Source organism: Tupaia chinensis, unplaced genomic scaffold (genome assembly GCF_000334495.1).
Source record: "Tupaia chinensis unplaced genomic scaffold, TupChi_1.0 Scaffold147918_1, whole genome shotgun sequence".
Lineage (NCBI taxonomy): Eukaryota > Metazoa > Chordata > Mammalia > Scandentia > Tupaiidae > Tupaia > Tupaia belangeri.
Window position 1 is genome coordinate 404,212 of NW_006207768.1, and position 12,393 is coordinate 416,604.

At 43.5% G+C, this 12,393-nt stretch overlaps 1 pseudogene; it reads right to left on the reverse strand.

Moving 5' to 3' along the window:
• Positions 1–6,465: 6,465 nt before the first annotated feature.
• On the reverse strand, positions 6,466–7,371 carry LOC102468915 (myb/SANT-like DNA-binding domain-containing protein 3; annotated as a pseudogene).
• Between the last annotated feature and the right edge of the window lie 5,022 nt (positions 7,372–12,393).

Here is a 12,393-nt window from a genome sequence, read left to right on the forward strand (position 1 = left end):
GTGTTTGCTGCTCCTTCCTGTGCCTGCTTAACCCCGAATGAGTTTTACGAAGTCAATTCTGCATCAACACCGAGTCATACCTTAGGGGCAGAGGAATGCTGGCACAGTATGGCAGCTCAAGGATTTGGACTTTAAACACATATGCAAAAATAAATGTTCAGGCTCACCTGCAAGCTCTGCCCTCCTCTGAAGGGGTGTGAGGCATAATGGTGCATTTGAAGGAGATTGAAGTCAGTAGGGATGGTGAAAAATATATATGTGAGGGGGGAAAATGGCAGGAGAGGAAGCTGATGAGCTAGACAAGGGTCAGCTGGTGTAAGACAAGTAGCCATTGGAAAGAAAAACTGGGTCATTAAAAAAGAGAACGGAACATGTACTGTATCTTTTTGAGAGGTTCAGAAAAGCAAATGGAGTCAAAGAGTAGAAGAAATCTCCGAGTGACAAAGATTCTGCCAGGAAAATAAATCTCAATGTGGTCATTTGATTGCTGCGACGTCTCTTTGATCACTAACTGAAGACACAAGGAAAACATTGGATTCCTGTGTTTATGCCATTCGCTCCAAGAGAACGCCCGGCACTGGGTCCTGCAGTGATGGGTCGGGATTAGGCCGAAAACGCAGACGGCTCTGCTCCTGGCCAGCCGCACACGAAGCAATGAGTTGGGACAGAGAGGTGGCTTTACTAGTGTCCCCGAGACAGTGTGTGTGTCACCTAATTACTGACCGCTGAGCAAACTTCAGAGGAAAAAGGAAGGCATTCATTCAACAAAAACTGATTATATGACTTCTTTCCAGGCAACATTTTTATTTTATTTATGATGAAAAGTGCACGTTTGGGGTCAGCCAGTGGCCTGGTGTGAAGGTGCTCAATCCTATCTGTCCACTGCGCTGTTTAAGTCCCAGACCCAGCAGCTTGGAAAATAGCCTGTGTGAGCCCAAAATCCCAAAAGGAGGGAGAAACAGAAGAGAAGGGATTGTGATGCGACCGTGCCCCATGGAAGGGTGGGGGACTTCCTTACTTTCCCTTTCTCCCTTTCCTTTCATGTTTCTGTCTCTCTGGTAAGAACACCCTCTGGCAAATTATAAAAAAAAAAAAAAAAAAAAAAAAAAAAAAAAAAAAAAAAAAAGAGATAAAGACAGTACACATGTGAGCACAAACACTTTCGGCAGGGTCACCCCATATTTGATCCCCTTTCCCAGCCCTCCAGCTCCTTGGGTCCTGGATGCCCTTATGCATGAATGCATTGTTTAAAAAGGGCCCCTACAGCAAGCATCATTAAATGACAAGGGACACAGCAGGAAATAACAAACAAGGTGTCCACTGTCACGGAGGCTGGAGGATGGCAGATAGTAAACCAATAATCCAGTCAATATAAAGAATAGCAGGTGCAGTAAGGACAATGGAGGAAAATGAAGTGAGGAGGAGAGATGCAGAGACGTCCTCACGGATAAGATGGGAGGTGAATAGAGACTGAAGGATGAAGGGAGCCCCTCATGTATTACAGACACCAGGGTGCGCACCAGCTTCTACCCGGGATTAGGAGGGCAGCCCCCGCCCCAGGGGTATGTAGGCACACAGGGCCCAAGGAGGCCAGAAAGGACATATCCTTAGGAGGACTTACATTAAAGGGGCGGTTCACAACCTCCATTCACTCACACGGCCCCTCCGTAAAGTCCTCCCAGCTGACTCCTGCCAGAAAGTGGTTGCAGTCAACGGCTGAGTCCTTGTTACTAGCTGGTGCTAGGCTGTACCCTCAGGCTATTCAAGGAAGGCCCAAAACACCAGGATTAAAGTAAAATGTGATGAAAGGAAGACCTCTCTTGGAGGATAGACTATATCTTGACAGTAATTCCCAGTTTTTAAGAGTAGATATTTCACTCAGAGGACTTCATCAATGGACCACACAGACTTCCAGTAACTGTGAGAAAATTCTCCTTAACAGGCATCATATCTGCACGAGCTTCTACCACCACCATGCTGGGAGCTGCCTTCTCTGCACTTACACATGTTCTAGATACTAGTGGGGTGCATCTATTCCCATAGACTCAGAGAACCCATCCCTGAGTCTAAACCTTGTGCTTTAGGTGGGGACAAACCCTTTCCCTTCCCAGATTCAGGGGTATGCCAAATGACCATCAACCCACTTACACAGTGCTGGTGGTCACAGAGCTCAGTGTGACTAGGTGCTCTTGTTTGCTAGACAGCTATACAACAAAGTACCATGGATTGGTGGCATGAAAAACAAATTATAGAGGCCAGAAATCTGAGATAAAGATCAGAAGAATTGTTTTTTTTCTTTCTCTTTTCTTTTTTTTTTTTTTTTAAATGTTTTTGTTGTAGGGCACACGTGCTCATCAGAGAGAGACAGTGAGACGGAAAGAAATCACCAACCAGGAGGAATGGCCATGTCACAATCCCTTCCCCTCCATTCTCCTATCAGGATTTTGGCCACACGTGCACTCATGCCTGGCACAATTCTCGAGCCACCAGGTCTGGAACTCAAACTGCAGTCAGCCATGTGGGCGTCCAGCACCCCAAACACCATGCCGCCTGCTGGTCCCCAGCAGGATCACTTTTGTTGCTGAGGATTTTTTTTCCTTGACTTGTGATCATCTTCTCCCTGTGTCTTCACGAGGTCTTTCCTCTGTATGGTATTGTGTCCCATTACCAAATCCTCCTTTTATAAGGACACCAGTCATACTGGGGTACAGCCTTCCCTAACAAATCATTTAATTTGAGTACTTCTTTAAAAGCCCTGTTTCCAAATACAGTCATATTCTGAGGTACTGGGGATAAGGACTTCAACCTAGGAATCTGAGAAGACACAGTGCAGTCATCAACACTAAGACGAAGACCGATTTTCTTTGGGAAACCATGAAGATGTCTTTTACCTTTCTCAGAAATAGCAATGTGAGTATGTGGTTTTCAACTAAGTAGCAACTCTGGGACTTAGAGGGACCATGGAGGGTGTTTAGTTAAAATTTGGGGTCGACCTTATTGAACCTTACCTAAGACAAATAGAACCTTTCAGTTGCTCAGACCCATGAATGCCTGTTCTGGTCTAGTTTCTATCATTTGCAATCAAATGAGTCCTTACAGGTAATGTCTAGACCGAGTTCACTGCTTTAAAAGATGAATATTATATGGAATTTACATCCAGAGTTTAAATGACATTTTTCCCTACCCCACCAGCTAAAGACTCTTTCTTTTGAAATCTCAAGCAAGTGAACATCCTAGTAGCAACAGAACACAGATAAAATATAAATATAGCACAAATAGAAATACATTTTCTTTCTTCTAAAGTACCAGGGGCCAGCAGGTGGAGTGATGGTTAAGGTGCTGGACTCCCACATGGCTGACAGCAGTTTGAGTCCCAAACCTGGAGGCTTGCTTTCTCATTTTCTCTTTCTCTCTTTCTCTCTCTCTCTCTCTCTCTCTCTCTCTTTCTCTCTCTCTCTCTCTTTCGTGTACATGCATATTCAATAACAAATTTAAAAATAAAATAATGATATATAGAATAAAATAAGTAATAATAATAATAAAAGAAAGGATCAAAATCAAAATACTAACCGAGACTAGGGATTAAGCAGGCAGCCAAGAATAAGAATTTCTAAATTCTATCATAAGTTTTACAGTGATAGCTTTTTAATTTGTGTTTGAATAAAAATAGTTGTTTGGGTTGAGCATATCACCCTAGTCTTAGACTCTTTTTCTCTGAAATAAGCCCAAGCACCTCCTCTGTTGTACACACTACTCCTCTCCCCAGAAACTTGATCCCTGGAGAGAGAAGAGCACATTGAAAGCTTGGGTCCATGGTAACTATATACAATAGACGTTTTTCAGCAAAACAGTCACGATCGGGAAGCAGCAGCTATTCGTCTTCTATGACATGGGCCAACTCCAGAGATTCATGACATGATATTTAAGTAATCATTATTTCAGATTTTATTTGTCTTTCAGTTTTCTCATAGCATTCTTTTCTTTTTCCTTTCTTTCTTTTCTTTTTGAAAGATGTTTGCTATAGGACACCTACATTCACCGGAGAAACAGCGAGAGAGCGAAAGCAAGAATTCATCCACGGAGTGCAGGATGTCCATGCTGCAATTCCTTTTTCTCATTCTCCTCTCAGGATTTTGGGCACACAGACACACACGCACATGCCCGGCATGAGTTTAAGCCACCAAGTCCAGGACTTGAACCACAGTCAGCTATGTAGGAGTCCAGTCATGTAATCATTACGCCATCAGCTGGTCAGACGTTTTCTCATAACTTTCTGTGCTAAATGTTTAAGTGACTTAGAAAACACAAATAATAAAACTTTCTGAATGATTCTCAGTGTTTCTTCCTCCTGGGGCGGGGGTGGTGGAGGATAAATGTTTTATTTTGTTTTTATAAAATAAAAAAGCATTCTTTTCTTGACTCTTTATAGCAAGAAAACTTTATTAAATCATTTTCATTACAGAAAGAGTAACTCTGCCACCAAAGTAGCTAAGTTGAAGAGTCAAAGGGCAGAGCTACTATTTCTTGTTGTCCCAAAACATTTGCTATTTTCCTACTTAAAGCATGAAAAATGTACGTGTGATAAGCTCCTTTCTTACCAATTACACTTTGTTAACATTACAGTGTCAATGTATGAGAGCTCAAACATTAAAAACTTCTTCGATTTGGGGAACCAGCAGTTAGCATAATGGCTATGTCATTGGACTCCCATGTAGTCAACTGCGGTTCGAGTCCCAGACTTAAATTCACACTGGGTGCGTGTGTGTGCGTACCCAAAATCCTGAGAGGAGAACGGAAGAGAAGAGATTGCAGCATGGCCTTCTCCCCTGGAGGATGATTTCTCGCTTTCTGTCTCTCTGTCTCTGTCTTTCTGGCAAGCACACGCGTCCGATAGCAAAAATCTCTCCCCAAAAAAAAACATTTTTTGGCTCAATGTGTCAAACATGTAAACAACATCAGAGAACAAGGACTTCTAAGAACGTAACTCACACACTGTAGTAAAAACAATCATTAGTTGCCTGGACTTACTCTTTGGTCCTGTTATGCTGAGGAATGAGTAGCAAAGACATGTACTTTTCTTGTCGTCAGTGCGTAAAGAACAGAGTTGCCTTTTTCCAGGGCACTTGGACATTTTGTTTATTCACTTCTTGTCCTAACAAGTCTCTCTCTCCTCTGTCACCTCGGGCCAGGGACCTTTGCCCCAGCTCTTCTCTTTTTCCTGTTTTTAGCTTCAGTTGACTGCTCTGAGACCTTCGCAACTCTGTTTTACCCCCATCAAAAGTGTCCTTCAAGAAGAAACAATATATTTTGGGGTTGTCAGAAAAGCTATGACACATTTTTGCCCAGAAAATAAAGACATCGTGACTTCCCTGACGACCCAGTACTAGCCCCGATATTCTCAACACGGCAGATGTAGAGTGTTTCGGAGCAAATGAAGCGGGAGGAGGGGATATTCCTATCTTCTCTCCGGCGCACAATATGGGCGTCAGCCAGTTATGCCCCAGACAAAACAGCCAGCTTTAGAGAAAAATGACTCATCACACCTGCCTCTAAATGCAATGGAGTTAAACACCGCAGTCACAGCTCTCCTAGCTGCCTACCGCAACTGTGGCTAAAGGTTAGTCAGTGATGAGGGGACCAGTACAACGTGACTTGAGGCAAGTTTTGGCAGGAGCCAAAAGACACAGGGCTCCCTAAGGAAGATCAGTGTCCTCTCTCAGGGTCCTATGTGTTTTCTCTCTGGCAAGTCTTTTTTATTTTTTTTTTTTTTAATAAAACAAACATAACAGAATATAGAAATCTAAATGAACATTTGTCCCTCGAAGTAGTTACACCCTTGTTCTATCAAAGCTACCGCTGTTGGAGACACTATATAAAATACTTCTTGGCAGAAAGATTTACAAAGCAGGTTATGCGCCACGTTAGAAAAAAATCTCTTTCCAAATGTTGGGCTGCTCCAAAGCAGCCGATCCTCACTAAAAGAATGACACCAAAAGAATAAAAAGCTGTGCTGGAATTCTCATGGAGTTCCGAGCAACGGCATGGCCACTGGAGAAATGCGCGGCCTCCCAGGACAGCTACTGTCAATGCGAGGGGTTTTAGTTAGATAGAAAAGTTCTGTTATCTGTCCAAGGGGGGAAAAAATCAGCCACACTATAGTCACACTTGCATTTGATTAAAAAAAAAAACAAAAAGGAATGCACCCCCACACAGGGTTCTCATAAGAGACATTACATCCAGAATCATAGCATTCATAGTGATAATTTTCAGCAGACTATAACAGCTTCTTTGCCACTGGAGGGGCACACGGGGTGTAGCTGTTTAATTGAAAGTAATCTTAAGAAAGTGACTACTACCACTGGAATTTCCCTAGTATCGCTCTGTTACAGGTAACTGACCGAAAGTCCACATCCCAGGCTTTCTCAGCCAGTGCAAATTAATTACAAGGGAACCACCTTCAAAGTCTTAGGGTGAATTGGGAACAGGCCGAGTGAATGAGGAAACAGGCCATTCCTTGTAAAAGCTTGTCGTTTTCTTCCCCAATCCATCTTCTTTTTACTGAGAACTTCCATTTTTATCCCGTGTTCCTCGTCTGCCATCTCACACTCTCGCTCTAGCTGCTGAATTTTGGCCACACGACCGCATTCATCTATCAGCTGCAGTTGCAAAATGGACATTTGTTGATGGCATTCTTCCTCATGCATCTTTTTTTAAAGCACCTTCCTGAGAGGTTTTGCTCCTGTAGTTTTTATTGTTTGTTATTCTGACAGCTAAACAGGAGGGTTCAGGTTGGGAGGTCCCCTCACACACTGGAAAATGTATGAATTCTTTCTCATCATCACACAGTTCTCTATTTGAAGCAGCAAATGATACCAACGAACTCCCTGGACTTCACCTTGGTCGAATGATCAGCCATCAAACTCTTTTGACCATAATTTAGCTTCCCAGGAAGAACTGCCCTGGGCTACAGTATCAGGGTGGTACTGGGCTCGTCCTCTGGAGGACTCTGCAGGAAGCAGGGCTGCTCCAGCAGCATGTAGGTGGTCTTCTCCTGGCCTGGGTCGTGGGTGCCAGAAGGGGGCTGACTGCGTTTCTCTTCCTCCTTCCTTTCATGAGCCATAATGCTTTTGGTCTGAGCCTTGATGTTCTCCCAGCACTTCTTGAGCTGTTTGAAATCCCGCAGTGACACACTCAGCTGAGAGTTGTATTCGTGGACAAGTGCTTGCCAGGTACTTGTTTGAGGGCAATAGTTCGCACATCGCTTTTTTCCCATTCCAGCACATACTTGTACTTTTCTACTAAAGCAAGCAAGATGCTCTTTTCCAATTCTGAGAAGTATTTGACAGGTTTTGTCATGTCATTGTTTTGCATATTCCACTCTATTTCTCCTGGCTGTTATTTCTCCTGCAGCAGCAATGCAGCGGCCAGGGTCAAGGTTCTGTGTTCTAAAGGACACAGCATTGTCCATTATATCTGCTGCTGCTGTCTTGGGATTTTTAGTTTTTTGTTTTTTTTTTTTTTTTTTTTGGAGAGGTTTTGTCTATAGGGCACATGCGCTCGCCAGACAGACAGAGAGTGACAGAGAGACAGAAAGTGAGAAATCACCCCCCAGAGGGGATGGCCATTCTGCAATCCCTTCTCCTCCATTCTCCTCTCGGGATCTTGGGCATGCACGCACATGCGCCCAGCGTGAGTTTAAGCCACTGGGTCCAGGACTCGAACTGCGGTCGACTACGTGGGAGTCCAGCGACATAGCCATTACACTAACTGCTGGTCCCGTTAGTAATTTTTTAACAAAGGACTTTTCACTTTCATTTTGCACCAAGCCTCACAAATGATGTAGGTGGTCCTTTTGTTCAACCACAATAAGGATTTTAATTCATACGTTGTAAGAAGCTGGATTTTTGTTTTGTTTTATTTTGTTTTTGTTTTTTCCCTCTTCAGATATTCAAGAAACCTGGAAGTAATCAGGGGAGGACTGTATGCTGTTTTGGTATCAGAGACCCCAAATCTTTTCATCTTGGTGCTCTACTACACAGGGTTTTCCATCACAAGAGCACCCTGAAGTATAAAATGACTGTGAGAGTTCAAGCCATTACAGCCTCTTCCCAACCATAATCAAGAAAATTGGCTCAAATATCAAACCATTTCCACCCACATCACATTGGTCAGATCTAGAAAATGGTTATACCTAGCTGCAAGGCAGATCGGGAAATACAGTTGATATTCTAGGAAGCCATGTGCCTGGCTGAACACAGGAATTACTTTTTCCATATATAAAGTGGAAACAGGGGCCAGATGGTTGTACAAAATCCAATGCTTTGAAGGGCTGGTCCCACCTGAGGAGGCCCCAGGTTCACATCCTAAGGCTACCCTATAAATACCTGGTACCGTGTGTGCTCATGACCCAAGCTGGCTCAGGCCAGGGATGGATCATGATGTGAAGACTTTGTTGGGTGTGCCCCATCAAAAGAAATAAACAGAATTTTTAAAAGTAGAAAATGGTATACCACCAGCTAGTGGTATAGCATATAAGGTGGCTGTACCTCATACAGTTGTGCGACTCGAGTCCTGGACCCAGAATCTTGAAAAGCATGCCGGGCATGTACATGTACCTGCCCAAAATCCCAAGAGGAGAAGGGATTGCAGCATGGCCTCCCCCTCCCCCACCCAGGGTGCTTTCTCATAATCCTCCTCCTTTCTCTCCAGCAAGTACATGGACCCTATAGCCCCCAAAAAAGGGCAGAAAAAGATAGGAGAAGACTATTACCACCTTTGTTATACATTCTCACTTCTTCTGTTGACCTGAAATAACCATTCATTTACAAATTTGTTCAACATTCATTCAGCCAAAAAAATCATTGAGAACCTATTTTGTGCCAGGAGAGGAAAACAATTAAGAAGTAGTCATTACAGGATAGCGTAGGAGGGAGAAAGACCACAGACAATCACAGCACAGCGCCCCAAGTACTGCAATACACGGTCAGAACAGATGAGGCTGTGCATGACTGACCGGAGTTGCTGATGAACTACACAGAGAAGGCCAGAAGACACAGACACTGGGCTTTACACAGACGGATGAACAGCAGAGATGGGGACTGTATTTCCAAGTTACTCTTGGTACCACGAAGCATGGTTTTTGAACTAACATGTGGGATTCCACGGTTGGGCTATTGTTATTAGGCTTGGTAAATAAAATATTGCCCAGCTGAGTCTTTGGTTAAACCTCTTAAATAACCAGCATGGGTCTCTCCACAATTCTTTCCGTGGCTGTCATCAGAGCTGCTGGTAAAGAGGTGCTGACATGGGCCTTGTTGGGGCTCGGCTCACCACTAGACACGACCTCAGAAGCAACTGGACATACCAGCGGACAGAAGACCCAAACATTGCCTTTCTATACCATTCGTCTAGTCCCATACCCACCCAAATAAACATAAATAAATAAACAAGCAAAAAAAAAGCCATCTGTTCTCAACCTCCCTCCTGAGCTGGTCATATTGCACCAGAAACTATAAGCCAGCAGCTTCCCCAAAAGCTCTGGGATTCCAGGAGGACGCCTTGCTCTGACACACCCATCCAACTTGGGCAAATAATTCCCATATTTGGTAATGCCTGGTTCATCTCCTCTCAGCAGAGTTAACCCAGAACAAACAAACAAACAAATAGAACGAGATCTTTGGGAACAAAGTCACGCTTTAGAGGGTAAACGAAAGGATTCTTCAATTTGAAAAAATAAAGATACATTGGGATTTTTCAGGCTTTTCCAATTCACCCTCTGAAGCCACGTCCATACCCCCATTACGGGGATGGCTGTCACTGTCGCAATGGTGACCCTTGTGTGCAGCTATTTTCTTCTGAAACAAAAAAGAGCTCTGTGATAAATCACATCTGCAGGACGCGTTTCATATGTCAAGCACACATTGCTTCTAAATCAAATGCTGATACATGACTTATTCCGTCAAAAGTAAGCAGAATGCTGTAATTTATAATCATCTCGCAGCACACTGCAGAGAAAATGAAAGCAGACCATTAAATTTTAATGCTTGCTCGGCTCTCTGAGAAAGAGGGTCTCTGGCCACATTTGAAGCAGGGAAATGCTTCTCATCTGGCCACATTTGAAGCAGGGTAGTGCTTCTCACACCACCGTGCGTGCCCCCTGAAACAGTTTGTGTTTGCCAACATTTGTGGAAACTAATTGAAAAAATGATTTAGCTGTCAAAAGCTGCCATTCGTCAGGAAGTTCTCATGAGCACAGAGGGGGTCTGCAGAGGAGCCAGCCCTGTCCGAGCCCCTCCCCCCACTTTGGCATTTTTAACAATTGTCTGTTGTTGTGCAAGCCAGCTCCCCACAGCAGGGCTGCGTGCAAATATTCATTGGGGTGTCATCTCTGCTTAGACTCTCGTCCTGCACACCTATTCATCTGTGTTAAGTGAACAGCAGCATCAGCTCAAATTAAGCTGGCTTGAAAACAGCCACTGTTAATAATTTCTGCTGTGATTCAACTTAGCTTTGGCTAACAGGTGAAGATGTTTCATAACGGAGGCAATTACAGCTCTGAGAGCGCTTCCCCGCTGCCTGTGTAACCAAAGGAGTGGAACACTAGCTCCTTGCGTGCGAGTGGGGCAGGGCCAGGCAGCCACCATCGCTGCATTCGTTATCTGCTAGATTGAACAAGCTGCCTGCCGGGGACAGATGCTTAGCGCAGTGATTAGAATATAAAGCAATTGCAAAGGCTGAGGGGATTGGAGTCAGTCTCCTTTATCTCAACTTACTACAGGCTTTTCTGGTCAGATAACAAGTCTTCCAAACCCTTCTTTGTAGATGAGAAATCATATGTATAACAATGCATGAAGACTAATGCATATTCATGAATCTGTGCCTCCTGTGGGTTTTTTTTCCCATTTAGATTGGGAACTATTTAAAAAGGAGGGAGGGGGATATTCAATTCTATGCAAGTTTAGCTCCTTTTCTAACCAAATTTTTATGACCAGGAATATAGAGGTAGTAACTGTTAAACTGGTATAATAGAAATGCTTGCCAAATTTCCTTCACTGTTTTCTGAGATGAAAAAAAGTCCAGTGGTTTTGCTAACTCTCACACAACTTTCATCATTAAGTTAAAAAATAATAAGTAAAAACTTTGGGACCAGCAGTTAGCGTAATGGCTATGTCGCTGGACTCCCACGTAGTCGACCGCGGTTCACGCCCCGGACCTGGTGGCTTAAAACTCACGCCAGGTGCGTGTGCGTGCGTGCCCAAGATCCCGAGAGGAGAATGGAGGAGAAGGGATTGCGGCGTGGCCATCTCCCCTGGGGGTGATTTCTCACTTTCTGTCTCTGTCTCTCTCTGTCTGTCTCGTGAGCGCACGCGCCCCATAGGAAAGAAAAAAAAAACACAACTTTAAAATATATAACCCTAGGTTTTTACTTACTGTATAAGGAAGAAAGCTGAAGTTATATGTAGGCTTTGTTACTTTTTAAATAGTCAAGATACCATATTTCCATCTAGAGGGAAATCTATTACTCTAGCACAAAAGTTATTTTTTATGTCAACTGTGTGTAACTTCACGTTATAGCCAACACAGAGCTGTATACTTCCTAATTGTGGGGATTTTCAAAGAGTTCATTTCCAGCCAAACATGTTTCCACTTCTGCTAGAAGAAAATCAAGCAGTCTAAATTGAATTTTTATACATAACAATTTCCTGAAATGTAGTTCTTAATGGTTTCTGATGTGCCTAAAGGCATGAATCTTAAACAACCTTTCCCCCCAACCAAAGTACTAGAGAAATGAAAAAAGACCCTTTTTGTTACTAGCATTAAGTTCCCATTGTATACATTAATCTGCTTTCAGAATATTTTCCTTCAGTATATTTTCCATAGAATGACTATAATGAAGTGCTTGATAGATTGTGTTTAAAGAGCAGCTGGTTACAGAGCTATGTATCCCAAAACTGAATGTGTTCTGGAGACAACAAAAGAGCATAGAAAGGTCAAATGAGGGACCAGCAATTGGAGTAATGGCTACGTCGCTGGACTCCTAGGTAGTTGATCGTGGTTTGAATCCCAGACCCAGTGGCTTAAAATCACATCGGGCGCGTATGCATGCGTGCCCAAGCTCCCAAGAAGAAAATGAAGGAGAAGGGAGTTGTGTCGTGGCCATCCCCCCTGGTGGGGGGCGATTTCTCACTTTCTCTCTCTCTCTCTCTCTCTCTCTCTGTCTTTCTGGTGAGCCCATGGGCCCTATAGCAAAAACTTCTCAAAATTAAAAAAGAAAGAAAGAAAGAAAGAAAGGTTGAGTGGAAAGGGAGGAGAGGATGAGGGAAGTTAGTCCTGTGCTCACTTTCATTTAAAAGATCTGTTAAGAGCTTGGAAATGGTTTTGATTCTCTAACAC